Below are 20,978 nucleotides of genomic sequence, written 5' to 3'. Positions count from 1 at the left end.
CTATGCTAATGAGGGAAGTATTACATAAACGTGATTCACACGAGTACAGTTTGTAAACTTTGTTTCCATTTGGCTGTGCATAAAAAATCAGCCAACTCATCGCTCTAATCGCGTCTCAAGGTATCGGCGATTTTTTTCAAACACTGTATACTAACATAACGTATAACTAATATGATGTATTGACGATGTTATAAAGCAAATGTTATCGATAAAGTCTCTCACATAGAGACAGTTAATTGATATACAATTGTTCTAGAATGATAGGCAAGTGTCATGTAATCTGACTATAATTTGTTCACATGAAATTGTCTCATTATTGCATGTTAGTGTGTGTTTGAATTCAGCATCTGTCATTTACATCTCATCAAGAAAAAGTATCTCCTAGATATGCTCTAATATGAATATTCGAAATTATGTCAAAAGGCAAACAAGTCGAATGCAAATGATAATTGCCTCGTTATCTATAATCAGACAAGAAAATTAACAAAAACTCTCATCAATTACAATTACCAGTATTTGGTATGAGGTATTTACATAGACAAATAATAAAATAGTTCAGAGTTTAGGTCGATGATGTATGGGCTTTGTCTAAAAAAGCGCTTGATAACAAAGGGTAGCAGATTAGGTGATGCAGGATAGCCCGGAGAGACGCAGGTCTCAGGCGTGTACTACTTTGGTAAAATCCACGAACTAGGGAACGATGCTAACAAACAAGAACCACAATCAGCGCGAATTGGAATCCGAACCCAGGAACACAGGTTCCTGGCTCGTCTCTGCGGTCTCCTGGACAACTGCTTATCCGAGACGCCAGCGCAATAGAAACTGGTAGTACAATGTTATACTGCAATTCAGAATTGTGATAGTGCCAAGAGTTTGAAAAATGTTATACCACCGTGCAAAAGAATTTGTTAGAATACAAGATCGCTGTATTAAACAAATTGGCAGAATGTTATAGCACCAGGCAAAAGAAGTTGGTAAAATGCTATACCACCGTAAAAAAACAGTTGGTATAATGTTATACCACAGTGAAAATATAGTTGTCAGAATGTTATTTTACTGTCTAATGTTATTTCACTGTCTAAAGCAAGTGAATAAAATGCTATACCACCATGTAAAAGAGTTAGTAGAATAATACTACGTTACAAAAGAGGTAAGTAGAATGTTAGTTCACTTTCGAAACAAGTTTATCGAATGTTATTCCATGACACAAAACAATTTGTTAGAATATCATGTCACTGTTGTTATATTATCCATCATCACGTGCGTCCAATGCAAGCATTCAAAAAAGAAAGTAACCTCTAGACCAGTCCTTATCTCCAGTACACACGGCGTGCTGAAAAAACAACTATATCTACTCGGGACAGTGGGTTGAAACCGTTATCAAGGATACAAGTATTTGTCACGTGATAAGAGCAACATCGACATCCAGTCATAACACTGTGTCGACACAATGCATGGGCAGGTGATTACGTGACATGAAAGTTACCAAATGGAGGTCCTGGTTCCACTGCTGCATTACTGTCTGCAAAACGACGACAGTACGTGAAAATAACACTACGTGTATGCAATGCCACAATCGTCGTTAATTCATGTATTATATCAGTTGCATGACCAGAGATGACTTGAATGGCATTTTTCAATGGCAACTTTCCCTTTATGGGAAGTAATATTCCAGCAGCTCCAGCCTTTGGTGTCTAGATTTCATTTGGAGTACAAACGAGCACACTCTTTCTACAAAGATTTGAGAGAGCTTCATACGACTATTGCTCAAAGGTTGTATGACCAGGGTTACAACATTCAAGGCCTTAGTAAAACTTTCTAAACGTTTTATTGTACACTTGTGGAGGACATTTCCAAATTTGACGAATCAGTGACCAAAATGAGTCCCTATTGTAACTTATACTATATGTTCCTGTGTTTGTTCAGGTGAACAGTTGACTTGCCTTTGCATGTGTTTGTGTCGGGTGCCACCGGTGGGCAGGATACGCTCAACTGTTCGCGAACACCTAATATCACCACGATTTGATAGTGATTCTTAAACACATTCTCATGATATAGTCAGAATCGTACAATCGAAATTTCTTATGTTTATGGAAAGGGGTTTGTCGCTTTTATTTCATTCATATAAGTGTCATATCACATTTACAGCGTATTAATCAGTCGCAGACGTGCATTTTGAATAGTGTCTACATTTTAGCATGTCAATGCCGTATAACCGACCATGAACAATCGCCACACCAACACAACGTCTATCTCGTTTGCTATCCACATGATATAACTTTTAGTATGACGAGATTAAACACCACTCCTTATTTATGTCCATATAACCTGTAATTTTTTAGATGAACAATTGACTTGCCTTTGCATGTGTGTTGTGACGAGTGCAACCGTGGGGCAGTATACGCGCACGGTTTCGCTTTTCACGTGCATGTGATGTGATCGGAATCGTACAGTGGGCTGCTTTTGATCGAGATATCTTATGATTGTGGAAACGGTATTTGTCACTTGTTTTGGAACCATATACATATGACATTGATCTCATTTTAATAACTGACTAAATACTGCCGGTAAAAATAGGTAAATGATTCCTTGTGATTCCAGATGGAAACCAGTATTGCTTCACATATTCTACAAAGAAGCAGAGGAAGTACCTGAAAGGGTTCTCAAATGGCCGCTGGCATGGAACAGTTCCAAACATGTTATTGGATAATTGATACTGGATTCTGTAATGAGTAGGTCATGCTGAGAACAAAAACAAATGACTATTTCATATGGAAATAAAGCGGTGCTTTACATGTTTCCAGGTGGATACATCATCAAGTCTGTATTAGAAAACAAGGACATTTGTCTATTTTCAACCAGTCAAACCCCTGTAGGAGTTGCTGCTATGCAACATGGTGAGCTTAACGTGTAGTTGTTGTAAAGCCTGGACGTGTTTTTGTTACCTCCTTCGTGTACCTATCACGCGGTAGACAAGAACAGATGACTACATCACGACCAAAACAAACAGTAACGCAACTGCCTCACCTCATTGGTGGTGCTGCAAGTCCTGTTTTATACGACATCCAGACGCGATGGAATACAGTATAATTCCCAATACCCACCGAACCTAAGCCTGACTGGTTAGGCAAATGCATGAAATTGTTGCTTGGGACAGGATGCAGGATCTTTTAAAGTAGGCCTGAAGCAATGAATGGTATACTTTGCAAACGGATTTTAAGTCAAATCATGTGTGAAATAAAAGGTATCGCTTCGAGGGCGATTAAAAGTATCAAGCATGCACTTTCCTTGATGACATGGACATACTGTTATATGCTACAAAACTTAGGGATTTTAAAAATCTTTCCATAATACACATATCTGATTGTCCCTATTAAATGTTTAGTAGTATATATTCAGCTAAATGTAGGGAGGATATGCTCATTTGCAGGATTTGTTTGTTTGTTTGTGGTTTCTCGACAATGAGAAACGTCCCACGTTGTCGGTGTACGATGACACACAGTGAACCAAGTCACCTGTCAACCAATCCATTTTGATAGTCACTGCTGACGACCAGCATAGGTTACCGGGATCCTGTTCTTACAAAGAACCCTGAAGGGGTTACAAACAAGTCATTATATTTGGCTTTATGACAGCTTTTGGTTTTCAACAAGTGGTAAACGTCCAAGATCCGCGTCACTTTGGATCTTTTCCTGTCATGAAAAGTGACAGCTATGATAACACCAAGTTACTGTTAAACCCACACTTCTCATTCATTGGCTGTATAGTTACATATATCTTTCGAGTACCGGCACGTTGCTACATAATGAACCAGGATAGTGTATTTCATCGACTGAAACTGAATACTAGTATCCGTGGAATAACTCCAAGGTACATTTAAAGGATTGACATATTATTGAACTCGAACCTAAATCACGACAAGAAATGTCTCACCGTCCTTACGTATATCATCGCAAACCTATGTGCCATTGATTGGGTAATAAAACTTTAATGATATGTTCTTCGTGGAGACGCATCACTGGAGTGTCTGGTTCATACTCGTGTGGCAGGACTATACTATTGCGTTACGAACGAATGTGTTTATTTTAAGGAAATGATTCATATAAGTATGTTTCCATGACATACGAAAAATCACCGCCCGGCATCCGCCGGCCTCAGAATATTAAATAGCCAACTCAAATGTATATTCAGGGTTTTGAATTTTAATTAATACACGGTCTGCTGGAACAACACAATAATATGCAAGCTTTTTAAAGGTTGGGTGATGACCAGAATTAATATAGACGTGTGAACGTCAGTCTTCATATTCATATGTTTGGGATGGACGCTATTATCAAATTTGAATATGTGATTGATCACTTACAGACTTAAATGGTCTCCCAAGAGGATCTCCATTTCTCTTCTGACAGTATGACTATATTGTACTGTGATTAAATTTCCCCAAGACGTGCGTCGTACTGATGCGCGAAAGGGACGCGGCAAATAAGGAATGACGTCATAAATAAGTTAGTTTTCCTAAACATGTTGAGATTTGGGGATGTGAGATCCCGGCAATTGTTATATATGTCATAGCGTGTTTAGTTAAAACATACACGGCCTCTCTGGTTTTGGGGACTTAAACATAAATCTGCAGCACCTGTTTTATACCTCAACACACTTTTACAGTGTATAAATGTGGTAATATCTCACGGACATGACCCTTAAGAATTCAGTATTGTAGCAGATAGCAGAGAAAAATACGATGTCCTTTATTTATAATAGGGGGCACGGGTGGCCGAGTCGTTTAAGGCGCCGCGATTCGCTGTGCAGAGTTGCGTCCCATGGCCACGTTACAAACCTATGATTGTGGGTTCGAATCCCCGTTCGCCCCTATTATGTTTCTAGGTTTGTCAGCACCATGCCCGTGCTCGTGGGTTTCACCGAAGTGGTAAACGTCTGAGACCTGCATCACTTTGGGCTTTCCTCCCACATTAAGCTGACACGCCGCGATACAACTGGAATACTGTTAAAAGCGGCGTTAAACCCAACTCACTCACTCACTCACTTATATATATTACATAATATATTAGACTTGAAAGTGACAGGAATAATTATACAGTTAATTTGAATCCGAAGGGTTTTATGTTCAAGTGGTACATTCTGTTTATGGGTATACATGTACGTGTAAAACGCAATAACAGAGTATCGATTCATGGAACATGTACCTTTCACTCATATTATCAACTTTATATATATACAAACACTTGAACGGGTAATATATATATATATATATATAATAGGATCATTCCCATTTAGAACGAGTAAAATAAGGAGTGACTACTAAAACTGTGACTAGTGTCGCAATAATCCATTACATCATATCAGCATATCAGGTGTAGCAATACTAAATCTGTCCTTAACTTTTCGTTGAGGACCTTACGGAGGCCTAGTGGCCATGGAAAGAGCAGAAGGTCGGTCGGTGGTTCGATCCCCGGGCCACGTCGTTGAAAAGACGTTCTTTCATGTCATGAGAAATATGTATTTCTCAATTATACACTTTCCCCATCCCTCTAGACATAATACTAATTAATTTGTTGTTACTATGTAATACTCTTCCGCCCAGTCAAACCGAACTGTAGCTACACTAGTTTTGTGAATGAAGAGTGTATACTACTCTATTACAGTATTGAACTTACTTCGTACAAAGTGTGCATATACATTTGCATGTCTTGCATGTCACACTTAAAGTGAAAAATCAATATATTACACATAATCAATATGACATGCGTTTACACATCCTTTCTTACTGACTGAATGGCAGGCATCGTGTTTACAAGAAATATACAAATGTGCAACATCTCGCTCATTTTAACTTGAGTTGAAGCTATGCTACACACGAACACATGCAAATTAGAAGTTGAAACCTAAAACAGCATAGAAGTCAATTATTTTCCAAAAGGTTCACTCATGGGTTTACAAAACCAAACAGCCTGGAAAGGGTCACGCACTGAAAACCCCAACAAACTATCAATACCCATTGTGAATGATAACATGAGAGTTAACGTTCAATGGCTCAAAATTTATTTCGCAACCCTGGTGCCCCACACTCCAACTCAATTGTCTAAAGAACAGGCAACCCGGTGAAGGGACGTGATCAAGCTGGTGACCTAATGGGAACGTGTCAGCTTGCATACTAGTGTTCTGCGTATTCAGACCATCAGCGTCATAAGGTTAGTGAGGTTATATGAGCCTTGATGGCAAAGACATCAACATGTGAAAATAAATATTGAACCCAATATTTCAAATGTTGGAAACATATGATCTTCTTGTTTTTGTACCGATAATATGAGCATATACAAGCCATTCAAATACATACCCTTGATATCCGGAATGATATATAACCATCTAAGGCATGAATTTACAAGATTATAAATTAAGTAAGAAAATAATTTATAGATGAACAACTTCTTTATTACAATTAAGAGCGGCGTTTCGGTGTAGGTTCTAACACCGTTATCTAAGCAACTTCTTAATGCCTATCAAAGAAGAAATTTATAAATAGTCCATTCTTAGAGAACTAGTGTTAAGATCAACCTCTTAGACGCATCTTTTGATATTGGATGACCAATGTTACATTGAAGCGTAGGTGGAACTAGCATGTCCGGCAACTGATCTTACTTGATTCTCCATGCTGTGGTATGAATCCATGCGAACTCTCAATGTTTTGACACGAGCAGAGAACTTTATGTTGAAATCAACAACTGTGATCTCTTGAAAGGTTTTGTTCTGCAGACGCTGTGCAGTACCCATGATTATTGTCTCAGTATTATCCTCATAATGTTAGATTTATTAACTGTCATCCATGACTTGATGGATTGACTAGAACGAGTTTATAACTGAAATATATACATACGTCCTTTGCCATACATCAATGAGAAAAACTCATTTGATAGTTCCTTATTGTTTGTCTTACCAAAGGAGTAATTAAAAGGACTCAATTCTGGACAACAAATTGTAGCTCCTTAAACAACAAGGCCACCTTGCTCAAGGGTATTCTAAAATAAGTAATTACCTTTTTCAGTTCTAATGGTGTGACATCGAATAATGTTATGTTTTTATCAGGCGCAATTAAACATTTTAATTATATAATGATACATCTGACACTATTTATTTTCCCTCATTTGACATAAATCTCAAAACGCAATGTCTGATGATTATAGGCTACGTGTCTAACGGCAGTCAGGATGTAATCAGTCAGAAAGCCATTCACTTTCAGCTGTTCCTGGAAATGTCTTTTTATGATTCTGATAATTATGTTTATTCAAAGTTAGTCCATAATGGACGGGACTTGCAAACATTTGCCATTTATTTTCCGTTATCCCTTGTCAGATTATTTTAGCCACATTTTCCAATGATTAATATGACCCATGATAACGACAAGAATCAAGCTTATTACACAACCGAGGCTGCATCTTCATTTGATAAGCTTTATTGATCAAGTGTCTTCAATAATACTGTTATGATTTCATTTGTCAGGCTGGTTACTGTCCAGCTTAAAGTCAGTTGACAAAATGCCATAGTTATTGGAAGAAAAATCAATAAAAACATAAGGGCGTTTGAAGTTAGGACACTTGCAGACCAAATGTGAAGTCGTGTTTCACAGAATAAATGGTGCCCATTATTTCTTTAACGTTCTGGTAGGATTGAAAGTAAACTGCCCAAAAGAGGACTGAGACAAAAATTGGTTGGTTGGTTTGTTGTTTAACGCCGCACTCAACACTATTCCAGCTATATGACAGCGGTCTGTAAATAATCGAGTCGACCAGACAATCCAGTGATTAATATCATGAGCATAGATCCACGCAATTGGGATCGATAACATGTATCAACCAAGTCAGCGAGCCTGACCACTCGATCCCATTAGTCGCCTCTTACAACAAGCATAGTCCCTTTTTACGGCAAGCATGGGTTGCTGAAGACCTGTTCTACCCTAGATCTTCACGGGTCGGAGACAAAGTAAAGACAAGGTTACAGCTGACGTTATTGATAGTTTTAGCTGATTGTCTTCAACGTCTAACTTAACATGGGGTCAGTGACAGTCAAAACAAACGTTAAAAGCATTTTGAACAATAATAAAATATAGATGCGACCTGTCTAGTCGCCCGTAGGCGTCTTGAAAGAAAAATTGAAGAACACATACAGCATCAGGGGCTGGAGAGTCTGCACATTGTCCGATTGACATATTTGTATATTGAATGATACACGCCTGGTATCCGTAAGCACTTTCCGGGAAGTCATATAATCAATGCAAAAACCTTTGGTAGTAACCAGTGCTTTGAAGAATTATTTCCCAATCAATAACACATCTCGCTGTGCAACTTCAGATTTAATTTGATATTGACATCACGGTTAAAATGCTTACGTTCGTCCAGTGCTGTCTAACCTTTGTATTTCGAATGATATTCCCGTCTTGGGCTCTCTTGGCTTTGCTTTATTACACCATCAAATTCTGGATCAAATTTCACGAATGTGAACAGGACTGCTCATCTCAGTTTCAGTCATCTATCTAATGGCTCACTCACATAAATCCCAGTCATCTTTTTTGACGTGATGTGATTTGTGTGTGAAAACGAGCCGAGCCTGGTCGAATGAAACATTATGTCACCTCGTACAAGCATAGATTGCTGGGCTCCTATTATAACCCGGATCATCCATGTAGCTCGTTTTATTGTAAAACTGACATGCAACAGATATATATTTCTTTTGATGAAATCTTTGATTTAATTTGCTTTGTATGGTTAATAGGCGTCATGGTGGAACTATTAAACGTCAAAGCCAGAGAATAATCAGTCTCGATTACCTTCCGAAACAGATTCCTCTGGACTTTAAAGGCAGAATAGTGGTGAAAAATATATGAATTGATCATTGAAAATGTGTTTGCGATAAGGCTAAACATGTCATCAGACTAGTAAACATGTAAACCTCGACAGTAGACATTTAAAGATCAATGATCAAATATAGGTCATAGCTTATAATGAACATTTGACAAAAAGATGAATATTTGGATGCTTGTTTTCATAAACTTATATCCCAATACAAACATACCCATTTGACAAGGGTCATCAAGTCTTCATCAGTGATAAAGAGCAAACACCAAAACGAACATATAGCTCCACTTCAAAATAAAAACAAGTAAATCTGTAAAAGTATGTATGTCCGCACCATTGCCGGTTCAAGCACATCTTTTGAACTCAATTTTACCATAGAGATATAAAGTCACCACCCAATAATAAAATATATATTTTCCAGATTCAATGCATCATATACAACAGACTCTGTTATCACTGCTTGGCAAATGACATTGTATTAAAGAGTCGAGTTCAGCATGTGTGCAGTTGTGTTAGTTGGTATTATTAATGGCAATAAATAAAATGTGTTCCTCCCGCATCACTCATGTTTTCAATAACAAATAATAAAAAGTCCTACATGCCTCCTCACTTTTTAGAAACGGCTCCCGAGAAACATTTTGTATACAGCCTATTAAAATACCAGCAACAACCACTATCAGTTACTTATTAGACAAAACATGCAGCAACACATTTGAGCCTGTCTGAACGGTCTATTGAACAGTCCACAAAAGTGCAAGTAGGCGTATAGAGAGTATGCTTCGCGAACACAACCTTTTTCAATGGATTCCTACGACTGACAATGTACCAAAGGCAACGAGAATGTGTAACACAAACATGAATGTATGAAGCAATACATCTCTATACAATGTTTAGAATAGCGATGTTTCTATATTTGCAAACATTTGGGCCACGAAGACAGGATGAATAACCTTGATGGTTTGACTTTTACATGCCTGATAGATCTTTGAAAACGAACTATGCCCCTAGCCTCGATATATTGCATAATCGACAATAAAACGTTGGAACAACCGAGTTTCCAACTGGTCTTAGGGCTGATTTAGAAAGAAAAATTGCCATCCAAAGTCATTGCAACAGAAGTTAGCACATTTACAGCATTTAAGGATGTATATTTTAATATATATTTGAACTAATCTTTGGTTTCAATTACGATTAAACTTTTTTTCCATCGATATTAACAAATGTGAGTTTAAATAATCTCAGAGCTTATTAATCACTAGCGACAAGACAATACACGAATCAACATCAATTACCTGGTATTCATGGTTCATAACTCTTTTAATTTCTAACCACTCGCAATGGTCTTTTATGTAGCAATGACGTCGGAAGCGTGCATGGTTAACCATGACAATTATGCATCATGTACCAATGAAACAATCTCGAATGTCAGACGGGTGGGCATGCGATGTGATTACACTATCGAACAACTGTTGCCAAGTCACATCTTTGTTTGATTTGGGTGGAATTCATTTGTCATGCTCTCTGCTCATTTAGCTCAGTTTGGAGGATGAGGCTGCAGGCAAGTATTGATGACAGCGATCACGTTCCCGTATTAACACGTGCTTAGTAACTGTTACGTCACTACAGTCTCAGACCCAAGATAATCCAACATTCAATGCCACATGAGGTCATTTAAATCATTGTTAGTGAAGAACTGTGAATTAAAGGCGAAGTCGTTGTTGAGTAAGTTTCATCTTACATTATATACATGTAACCCCCAAAATTGACGATGACGTCCACTAGTATTGCGTGCATATTTAGAAAGGGAACAGATGATTTACATCGCGTGGTTTGGGGAAAGAAATTTTAGAATGACTATTTAAATAACTAAAACTAATGAAAGAGTGTATGTTGCATTTAAGAAATATCTTACAGTTCGGTGTTAATGATGGATTTTCTTCAATCTAAAATTAACATTGCCGCCTGCAATACGCCCATGGCTTCAGAGCTAATGCAATTATGTGACATCACTGTTACCAGACTGCGACGCCTATATCCAAGTCTTGGCGTAACCCCTCCCCAAACAATCTGTCAATCTGATCTTATAGCTATGGTATACATAAAGTTATTATGCTATTTGCCATAGACATGTTGAGACAAAGTAAATGCTAGAAAGTGAAAAAAACACCCCAAAACATTGAAGCAAACATCTGAGGATTTAAAAACAATTGCATACCAAGTATGATAAAGTTATAGCAGTTCTGCATGCAAAATGTCTTTCTGAAGGCATGCGGTATATGCATAGGGACTATACAATTGTAGATTAAAGTCTTGTGATCGAACAAAAGCAAATTTATTACAGCCCGCCTTTGTGGTGTATTGGATGTAGTTTTTTCCCGGAGAGCGGAAAGTCGGTTGTTCGGCTTGGGGTCAATATAATGTGTCTAAGTGGGGTTTCCTTTTTAAAGAACGGGAAGGGGTCTCAATGGCCTAACATCATAAATCCGGCATAAACGTGCGGACAAGTGCAAGTAGTCAAACACACGTGCATGCATGTATCCGGGAAGATCCGGGGTAGAATAGGTCTTCAGCAACCCATGCTTGCCGTAAAAGGCGACTATGCTTGTCGTAAGAGGCGACTAACGGGATCGAGTGTTCAGGCTCGCTGACTTGGTTGATGCATGTCTTCGTATCCCAACTGCGTTGATCTATGCTTTTGATGTCAATCACTGGATTCTCTATTCCAGACTCGATTATTTACAGACCGCCGTCATATAGCTGGAATATTGCTGAGTGCGGCGTTAAACAACAAAAACAAAAACAAAAAACAAAGCATGTCGCGTTCAGGAAACAATTTCACCTTACCTCACCAAATGTATTACAGACAGATTCATTTTATGTACTATCTTTATGCAGTATCTAGAGGAATAAAGGAATTTTGGTACATTGGTTCTCTATTATATGCAAACAAGTGTTAAATACATCACTATAAAATCAACAGCTTTGCTGTAAATGATCAATTTTCAGTCTTGCTGACAGGTTTTTTAAGCTTTATCCAGTTTTAATTTAAATAGGTATTCTTATTTTTATTGTGATTTGGGTTTATAGATATACAGTTGTGGTTGTAATCTTTAATTTTCAAACCTTCTAAATTACATTTTTGAATTGCTTGGACCGAATCATGCGAAAATCCTTTTAGTGTGACGCAACTTTGAACAGAATTAAAAAATAGCACAGCACAAAGCAACACTGATCGTAGACGGATGCTGGCAAACCAAAGATGATAATCTGATTCGAATCCACTATCAGAGAATGCCGTGTAGCATAGAGTCACAATTCTGAACACTGAACCGTAGCTTAGAGCACTGCATTCATGTGGTATTGGAGGAATGTAAAACAAATGCCTTCCCATTCATTTGGCATTAAAGAAATGTAAAAGGAAATGCTTTCCCATGAAAGTGGTATTGCCGAAATGTGAAAGAAATGTTTTCCGATACATTGGGTATTGGAAGAATGTAAAAAGATGCTGCTTTTTTTTCATGCCTTTCGTATGAAAAGAAAGTGAAAGAAATGCTTGCCCATGCATTTGTTCTTGAAGAAATGTAAACGAAATACTTTAGGAATTAAGAGAAATGCTTTCCCATGAAAGCATGAGGAATTGGAGGAATGTATTTTTCTCTCAAGCATTTGGTATTAATTGAAGGAATGTATAAGAAATGTTTTTCCTTGCATTTGGTATTCTTTCCCATGCATTTCCATCTATTGGAAGAATGCCAAAGAAAATGCTTTCCCGGTTATGTGGTATTGGAGGATTGTAAAAGAAATATTTTCCCGTGCGTTTGATATTGAAGGAATGTGAAAGAAATGCTTTCCCATGTATGTGGTATTGGAGGAATGTGAACGAAATGAAACAATTATTTCTTGTTATTATTGTTATACTACACTAAATAAAGATTTATGTTGATTGCCTACCAAACTATCACACGACCTTATCCATGGCTAATGTTTAGTGAAGTATACAGAAGCACCAGATAGATTTATTAAGCTGATACATTAAGAACATATCTGTATTACATAATTCAATCCTAATTTCAGTTTCACAATACATTATGTGTAGGAATGGACATGTCAACATTTGCGAGACAATTATAAATGTTAGATGCTCATGAAAACAGCTTGTAACTGTCCCTTGAAAGAATAAATCAATTAGGTGGCTTTTCAAATCAGCTTGATGACAATTCCCTATTTTCACTTGTACCTTATGTTCCTATGTTTTTTTCTGGTCAATTCTTGCCTTTGTAGATGGATGCCACCGTTTTGCGAACATCTGCTATCATCACGATTTGTTAGTAATGCGACCCGGAAAGATCCGGGGTAGAATAGATCTTCAGCAACCCATGACTTGCCGTAAAAGGCGACTATGCTTGTAGTAAGAGGCGACTAACAGGATCGGGTGTTGATACATGTCATCGTATCCCAATAGCGTGGATCGATGCTCATGATGTCAATCACTGGATTCTCTGGTCCAGACTCGATTATTTACAGACCGCCGTCATATAGCTGAACTATTGTTGAGTGCGGCGTTAAACAACAAACAAACAACATGTTAGTCATGCATGAACACATGCTTATGATGTAGTCGGAATCGTACAGTCGACGCTGCTTTTAATAGATATTTCGTATGAATATGGAATGGAGTTTGTCGCTTTTTTATATTTAGATACATGAAAGATATACGAATAAATGTCGGTTCATGCAAAAGTACCGTCAAGAAGAAATTGTATTCCGCTTTAGTTCCAAATTACCACTTTTATGCGATGCTATATTTAGCTACAAATGGTGGATATCGAGTCAGTAGCACTGCCATTGGCGCACTTTGCAAAACGGAGTAAAAATAAAAAAACACAGGAAGTGCAGATGATTTTACTCTTATTAAATGTTTGTCAATTAAACACATAGTTGCATGTGACAGATATAATTCTCTATAGTGTTTATCCCACTTCTGGTCGTATCCCACTTCTGGTCGCTACAACCGTCGAGCTCCTTCGTTTGTTAAATTTAACGGTTGTCTGTTAACGTGTTTAACATGAACAATGTTATGGGTAACATAATGTAACAGCAGTGTGCATATTATATTATTGATTATATAAACATTTTGATATGTTTTATTTCACATTATTAATTTCTATAATGTGTCGCAGAAGCCGAAGTGGACTATATTACATCTTCTCCAATCATAAGATGCGGATTCGAAACCCGCTGGCGAGAGATGTTTTTCGGAAAAAATATTAAAATCATTTACTGTGTGTCAAATAAAAATAGTTCCATCAATTCAATTGTAGGTTCGGAATAACGTAGGCATGAATTATTGACAACTGTCCGTTACCAAAATATACAATTATGAAAAATAATGGATCTCTCTTAAAGATAGGTTGACGTCACGTATGTGTTTTAATTACTGTTAGACGACTGACTGAGACAAGACATATGTACAAGATATATCACACCTCAAGCTGACGAAGACAACTGAATCAACCGTGAGATCAAAGCAGTGTGGAGTGAATATGCACAACATATTAACTGACCTACTTCCCTCAGTTCTCACAAAGTACTTCGGTCATGTTAAACACTATAGCAAAAGAGTGTGGTTTCAATTTGAATATCATTAAGCACATTGTGCAAAATGTTATCTATTCCAAGGCACACTGTGATATTATATCTTTTATATACTATAATATTACGACATACTGCCTACATGGCTTGACAGATTGAGCATTTTTCTATACTTCAACCTCCATCTGCGTACACCAAGCCACTTGTCGAGACAGATTAACTTGAGGCCGTATGAACGTGTATTGGGATGAAAAGCCACACCTTTATTATTAGTTCCTCACAGCTGTTGCATATGTATGATCGTAAATAAAATAAACTAGACGTTTCACCATAACTTGTGTTGACGAGAAAAAGAAATTAAACAACTTTACTTTAAAAATTTGAATTCAATAGAAATCCTATGATGTCCACCTTCAGCCGAAATAAACGGTAACGAGTTATTGAGTTATCTGAGTAATTTGAGTTATTGAGTTATTTGAGTTTTTTATTTCTCGAGGTACACCAACAGTACACCTTAAGTTGCCATAGAAAACGAGCTTGAGATATTGTGAGTTATCAAGTTAGTTGAATTATTGAGTTATTTGATTTATCGTGTTATTTGAGTTATTGTGAGTTATCGAGGATTTTTTTAGGTTGTTTACGTGCATGTGTTTCTGTCAGATCACATGACAAATAAGAACATTATCATTCATCCTTTTTGTAGGTAAACAAAATATGACATTTCAGGGCGCGAACCGTACATATTGATAAATTTCAAATTCATCATTTCTTTAAAGAGTTGATTGATACTTCTCATGTGATTTCATCATATGTTTGATTTGCAATTGAAAATAACTTAGCGATATTATATAAAAAAAAAATGAAATGTTGTGGCGCTTTGGAAGCACTCAAATACATATACGTCGTTTTATTTTTGAATAAATGATTTGATTCAAACTATTTAATTAGTTTTCGCATAAAACGTAATTTGCTGATGGGTACCTTAGACATATTATGTTTGAAAATCAATAAATGTGTTTTTTAGCCCAAATTTACATTTCACACATGGTAGATGTCAAATCCATTTCTTACATCTGTTTTCATTGAACCAATTTATTTTTACACAAAATTATCCAGCCACAGATTTCATTTTACACAGTGCTCGGGGAATGAAGGACGGTTAAGTAGACATAATCAAATTTAACAACAGTTCTTTCAATTTACAGTTACAAAAAAAACAAATCGGTATACTTTGGTTGCCCCTCCGTTTATGTCAATATATAAACCTCATAACAACTGGGTGTCTAGGTATTGTCAAACACGAATTTGAACTCTTCTTGTGTTCTACAATGAGCACATAAAAGCTCCCACGTCGTTATATAAATAAATCAAATGATCACGAGGATGGCTTATTTTAATGACTCATGCACCTATTTTTCTCTTCAGTCACAAGACAAAGACTAGCTTTGCCTTAATACATGGTGCAATAAAATATATCTCAATGTGGTAATTTTACTGTAATTGTCAAAGGATTTTCAGTTTCGATGCTTCGTGTAATAACATATGCTTGAATATGGAGAAGAGCCCAGCCAGCTTATCCGTATCTTCTTACCATCTCTTTAAGATGGAAACGATATATAACTAATCCATGAACATAGTGTAGTGCAATTCAATCTCGTAGGATTATGTCCCAGAAGCTACTCGAATAACGAGGGCCTTATGAATATTATAGTAAACTAAATGGGAGTGATTTCCTTTAAAACCCGAAATGTAATGAGAAAGTGATGACCACAATACTTCGCGGATTTCTCGAGCATGAAACGTAAATAGGACATCGGTTATGCCCATCGATTTCACGCTCCAGATGCATCAGAATAACCCCGACGTCATGCTGACAAAACAAATTGTATTAGACTCGCTAGGGTTTATTTGAGATTGTTCATGTGAGTACAATGCACCACGCATATAACCCCATTCTACTCACTGCAGTCACCATGGTCAGATATTTGAAGTATAAAAGTCCCTGAATGGAACCTATTCCCACCCCCCATACAGTACAATTTTTAAAGGAAATTAAGCATGCTCAGCTAACGATATTTTTTTGAGTGTGCACCTTACGGTGCCCTTAAGGCTTAGATTTCCTCATAGTCAACAAACATATTTCTAACACCAATGCATTATGGATGCTATCTTTAAGTCATAGGTGTAAAGCAGCAACCATTAAAAAATATTGTATTGATAATTGTAAATGTTCCCTCCTCCGTATGTTTGTTTCGTTATTGTTTTATGCAATATGTCAGTTATATCACGACGACCTGTAAATAATCGAGTCTGGACCTGACAAACCAGTGGTCGATAGAACGATGAACGAACCACGTCTTTCGGGGACGATGTGCATAACATATACAGTATATGTATTCTCCCATTCTAATCAACAATTTAAAAACAACGAAACGTTTCCTTCTGCATATTGTCAAACCTAGCTTCTCTATCGTACGTATGTTGAAGTATGATAATGTATAAATTTCAATAATGAATGTGGGCTGTGACATTTCAGCATTGGGTGGTACACAATCACACATTATGTGATCATTCTCTCACCATGGGGGAAATATACTGAAGTCCACCCTGATCGGATAACATTCAAACCACCCTCAATCTAAACAAGGCTCTAACTCTAGAAGCAATACTAAACCCACAAAATAAACTAGAAAACTTCAAGGCCTTAGGCGTATTCTTAATAAAAACGGAACTAATAAAACGCATCTAAAAACACAATAACCTACCAAATCAAAATCACATAAACAAACAAACATCCACCATACCCAGCTCCCTTAGTTCTCCTCCCCAATCCCATCGGCATCTATTCCAAATCTCAAAATTCCCAAATTCTATATAAGCAACCCCTAAAACACCCCTCTTGGGTTGCACAGACCACCTTCGCCCCTTTCGGAAACACATTAAATGGCCTGGCCGGGCCCGTGTGCGAAATACGCATCAGTCGGAAAGCGCACGTTAAATCTCCAAAGTAAGTAAGTAAGTAAGTAAGGATAACATTCATTCGTTATTGAATTGCCACCACGTGCCAAGAGTGACAAGAAATTAGCGACACCAAGCCCTTGGACGATTGCAAGCTGGACAAACCGCACTGCAAGTAGCCAATGCATTGCAAGTCCACGTTAGGACCATATACAGGCTCCAGCAACGGTACCAGATCACCAACACTACAGATGACCGACCACGTGGTGGAAGACAAAGTGTCACAACCAGACGTAAGGATCGTCAGATTGCTTTGTAACTGCTGCGGAAACTGCTCGACAGACCATGGGGAGACACCAGCGACACATTAGTGCGGATACCTCGACTGTCACAGGCCACACCGAGGACCCATTCTGACACCACGTCATCGCCGGTACCGTCTTCAGTGGGCAACACAGCACCAGAATTGGCGCCACCAGCAGTGGCGAAGAGTCCTCTTCTCAGACGAGAACCATATCTCAACAGCAGATGGCTGAGCGAGAGGGAGAGAGAGTCTGGCGAAACCGTGGGGAACGTTATTCGGATGCTTGTGTTATTGAGAGAAACTCGTGGGGTGGTCCGAGCATCGTGGTGTGGAGTGGAATTGGTCTTGCACAAAGGGTCGGCCCTGTGGTCTTCCAGAACATCGGTCCAGGGAGAGGCAATGGTGTCACAGCAGCTCGGTACATTGATCAAGTCTTTAGACCACACGCCATACCTCATTTGGCCGCAACCACGAGCTCAGCATGATAACGCCCGTGCCCACACTGCGAGAGCAACAAGAGACTTCCTCCAGCAGAATGGCATCAGAACCATGCAGTAGCCTGCCCTCAGTCCCGATTTAAATCCCATTGAGCACCTGAGAGACGAGATTCAAAGACGGCTGAATGACGTCCGACCAAGGACGACAACTGCAGCTGAACTGCGTCAGGCGTTCCTCAGGATGTGGGCTCAAGTGCCTATGGCCTTCATCAATCGCCTCATCCATTCCATGTATCGACGTTGCACGGCAGTCATCAATGCACATGGCGGACACACGAGATACTGACTTGTGATGCCATTTTCTCAGAGACTAGTGTTGTGTTTCACTTTAAGAACATTTGACACTTTAATTTTAACCTTGATGATCAGTTTTGCCAAGTTTCATCTTTTTAATATGTCTCAAAGTATGTTTACAGTGTTTGGACACATAAGGTTTCTCATATATCTATCCATAGTGACGTTTCTTTTGCGGTTCAGTATATATTCTGTGAAAAACTACATATAATAGAAGGTACAATAACCTGTATGTAGAACCTGTATCACACTCACTCAATGTTTAAAGATCAGATTAAACATTAATTTGTGATCATCAGATTTATTTTTAACAATGAATTAAATCTCCAGGCTCCATCCTCTGGTCTGACTGATCCTCTTCCTAAATGATTTGTGAATGCCCTAGTTCTACGTTGTCAAGCAAACCCCTATTTAATACCAGTATGCACACCACGACAGTCATCGGCTACATAAAACTGTCAGACCATTCAGGATATATAAACATCACAGAACATTTATTATTATGAATTCTGAATGGTAATATAATGTTCTGTCCCTTTGTTTATACGTCAGGTGTATGTATATTCTGTGTCATTAAACCCGTGAAGATACGGGTTAGAATTGACCTGCAGGAACCCATGCTTTCTGTAAAAGGCGACTATACTTGTCGAAAGAGGCGACTAACGGGATCCTGTGGTCAGGCTCGCTGACGTGGTTGATGCATGTCATCGTACCCCAATTGTGTGGATCGATGCTCATGATATCGATCACTGGATCGTCTGGTTCAGACTCGATTATTTACAGACCGCCGTCATATAGCTGGAATATTTCTAAACAACGAACGAACAAACAAACTCTGTCATTATATCATTGGTTATGTCATGACATAGACCAACAAATATGAAGCATGCTATGTGCATAATACATTTCACATGAACAATACGTGTAACCCATACACACGCTGTGAAACAGTAATGACATAGGCTGCGTATAGATAATTAAGAAACATACCTTTATCCGTGAAGTTAGTGTTCGGTATTCGGGTTTAGGTGATCACACACGGAGTTCTACTCCAGTGACCCACTGGCGTAGACGTTAACACAGCGATTCTATTGCTTGTCCGTCCGCAACAGCTTTCGAGCAAATTCACACCTTTAACAATCTAGCCGGGGCCGCGGTTATGAAATGATATCTGATTGTCGTCGCCTTACTATACGAGGCGAGCACACACCGCATTCAACACATGTTGAGAATATTAGCCAGCCACGATCAATCGGTGTTCAGCCAGTCGTGAGGACAAAACACATACAGGCTTTGACACATTGGAAAGTTAAGACGACATTCCTGCTGGACACAGACCTACTTGACTATGCGCTGTGTGGACCAGTATAACAGGGGTGTGTAGGGGCGTGACAGCCTGTAAAATATTCGCGGTTGCAGCCACCATAAATGAATCACAACTAATCACGATGACTTAGAAGGATACACGAATTAAGTGGGTCGAGCTAAGCGTTGTGCGCAGAAAATAAATAGTTCACTCTATGGTTGTAGTCAGAGAAGCTATTAACAATACGTTGCAACATTGTCCCATTCTCCGTTTTCGTTGATACACACTTGTGATAAAATCTGACACCAACGTACGCCAGGCTATTGGTTATTTTCATGGCCATCTGCTGGCGTCTGACTAAGGGGGGGGGGGGGGGGGGGGCGTTTTTTTCAGGCTTTCAGCTAAATGTATTTTATGGTCTCAAAAGTAATTATGTGTTGTTATCGGACAGCATGGATCGTTGCTCGGGTTTATTACAAAAACAACCCGGTTTCAAATTAAACTGAATGAAACAAGGTAAGATGTGTCCTGGATAGTACTTTGCTTACAACTGCGTACGTCGGGACAATATATGTCAAAACGCCAGGGATCAATTTGGAAAAAAATTAAAAACAAAACACAAGACAACAAAGGAGGAAATTCTCAATCAAATTTTTGATTCTCTGAAGGCAAAGTAAAAGGGTTGGACGGAAAGAAAAACAAAGTGGGATAAGAAAAATCATTTAATAAAACAAAATAAATTGTTCAAATCAAATGAAAAACAATTTTAGAGACAATGACAGTGATGAGAAAAGACCCACCATGGATTCCAGTGAAAAGTTTGTGAAACAGTTGTGGTCTCTACCCGGCTACTGTAACCTCGAGGAACCATGGGTAGAGGATTACAATGATAGTGTACACGAAACAATAAGGTCACCATTGGTGTGTTTCATTTCACCTGATTGCCTGAAAAAATAATAATTATAAAGCCCAAATCCAATACGGCACCAGAGCCTGAAACCGGCATTGGAAACTGTTCCCATGTGTCCAAACGCCATTACTTCACTGTTGTGGGTGCAGGGGATGTTTCGCCTTGGTTGTGCAAAAGGCGAACGATACGTCTCCCAAAGAAAGGTGATCTGACTGACCTTAAAAACGTCGGCTCAATTACTTGTTTGAAT

The 20,978-nt window shown here is 38.4% G+C and overlaps 1 protein-coding gene across 6 annotated transcripts in view; it reads right to left on the bottom strand.

Annotated features, from left to right (window-relative positions):
* LOC124138812 overlaps positions 1–19,933 on the bottom strand; it is a 119,778-nt gene extending 99,845 nt beyond the window's left edge. For all 6 annotated transcript variants that reach the window (XM_048399733.1, XM_046505689.2, XM_048399735.1 and 3 more), the window contains exon 1: positions 19,503–19,933. The gene's annotated coding sequence lies outside the window, so the exon portion shown is untranslated. The remainder of the gene's footprint in view (positions 1–19,502) is intronic.
* Positions 19,934–20,978: the final 1,045 nt, after the last annotated feature.

The sequence above is a fragment of the Haliotis rufescens genome, unplaced genomic scaffold (assembly GCF_023055435.1).
Source record: "Haliotis rufescens isolate VD_foot unplaced genomic scaffold, xgHalRufe1.0.p SCAF_2, whole genome shotgun sequence".
Taxonomy (NCBI): Eukaryota; Metazoa; Mollusca; class Gastropoda; order Lepetellida; family Haliotidae; genus Haliotis; species Haliotis rufescens.
This window is presented reverse-complemented; position numbering and strand designations above follow the sequence as displayed.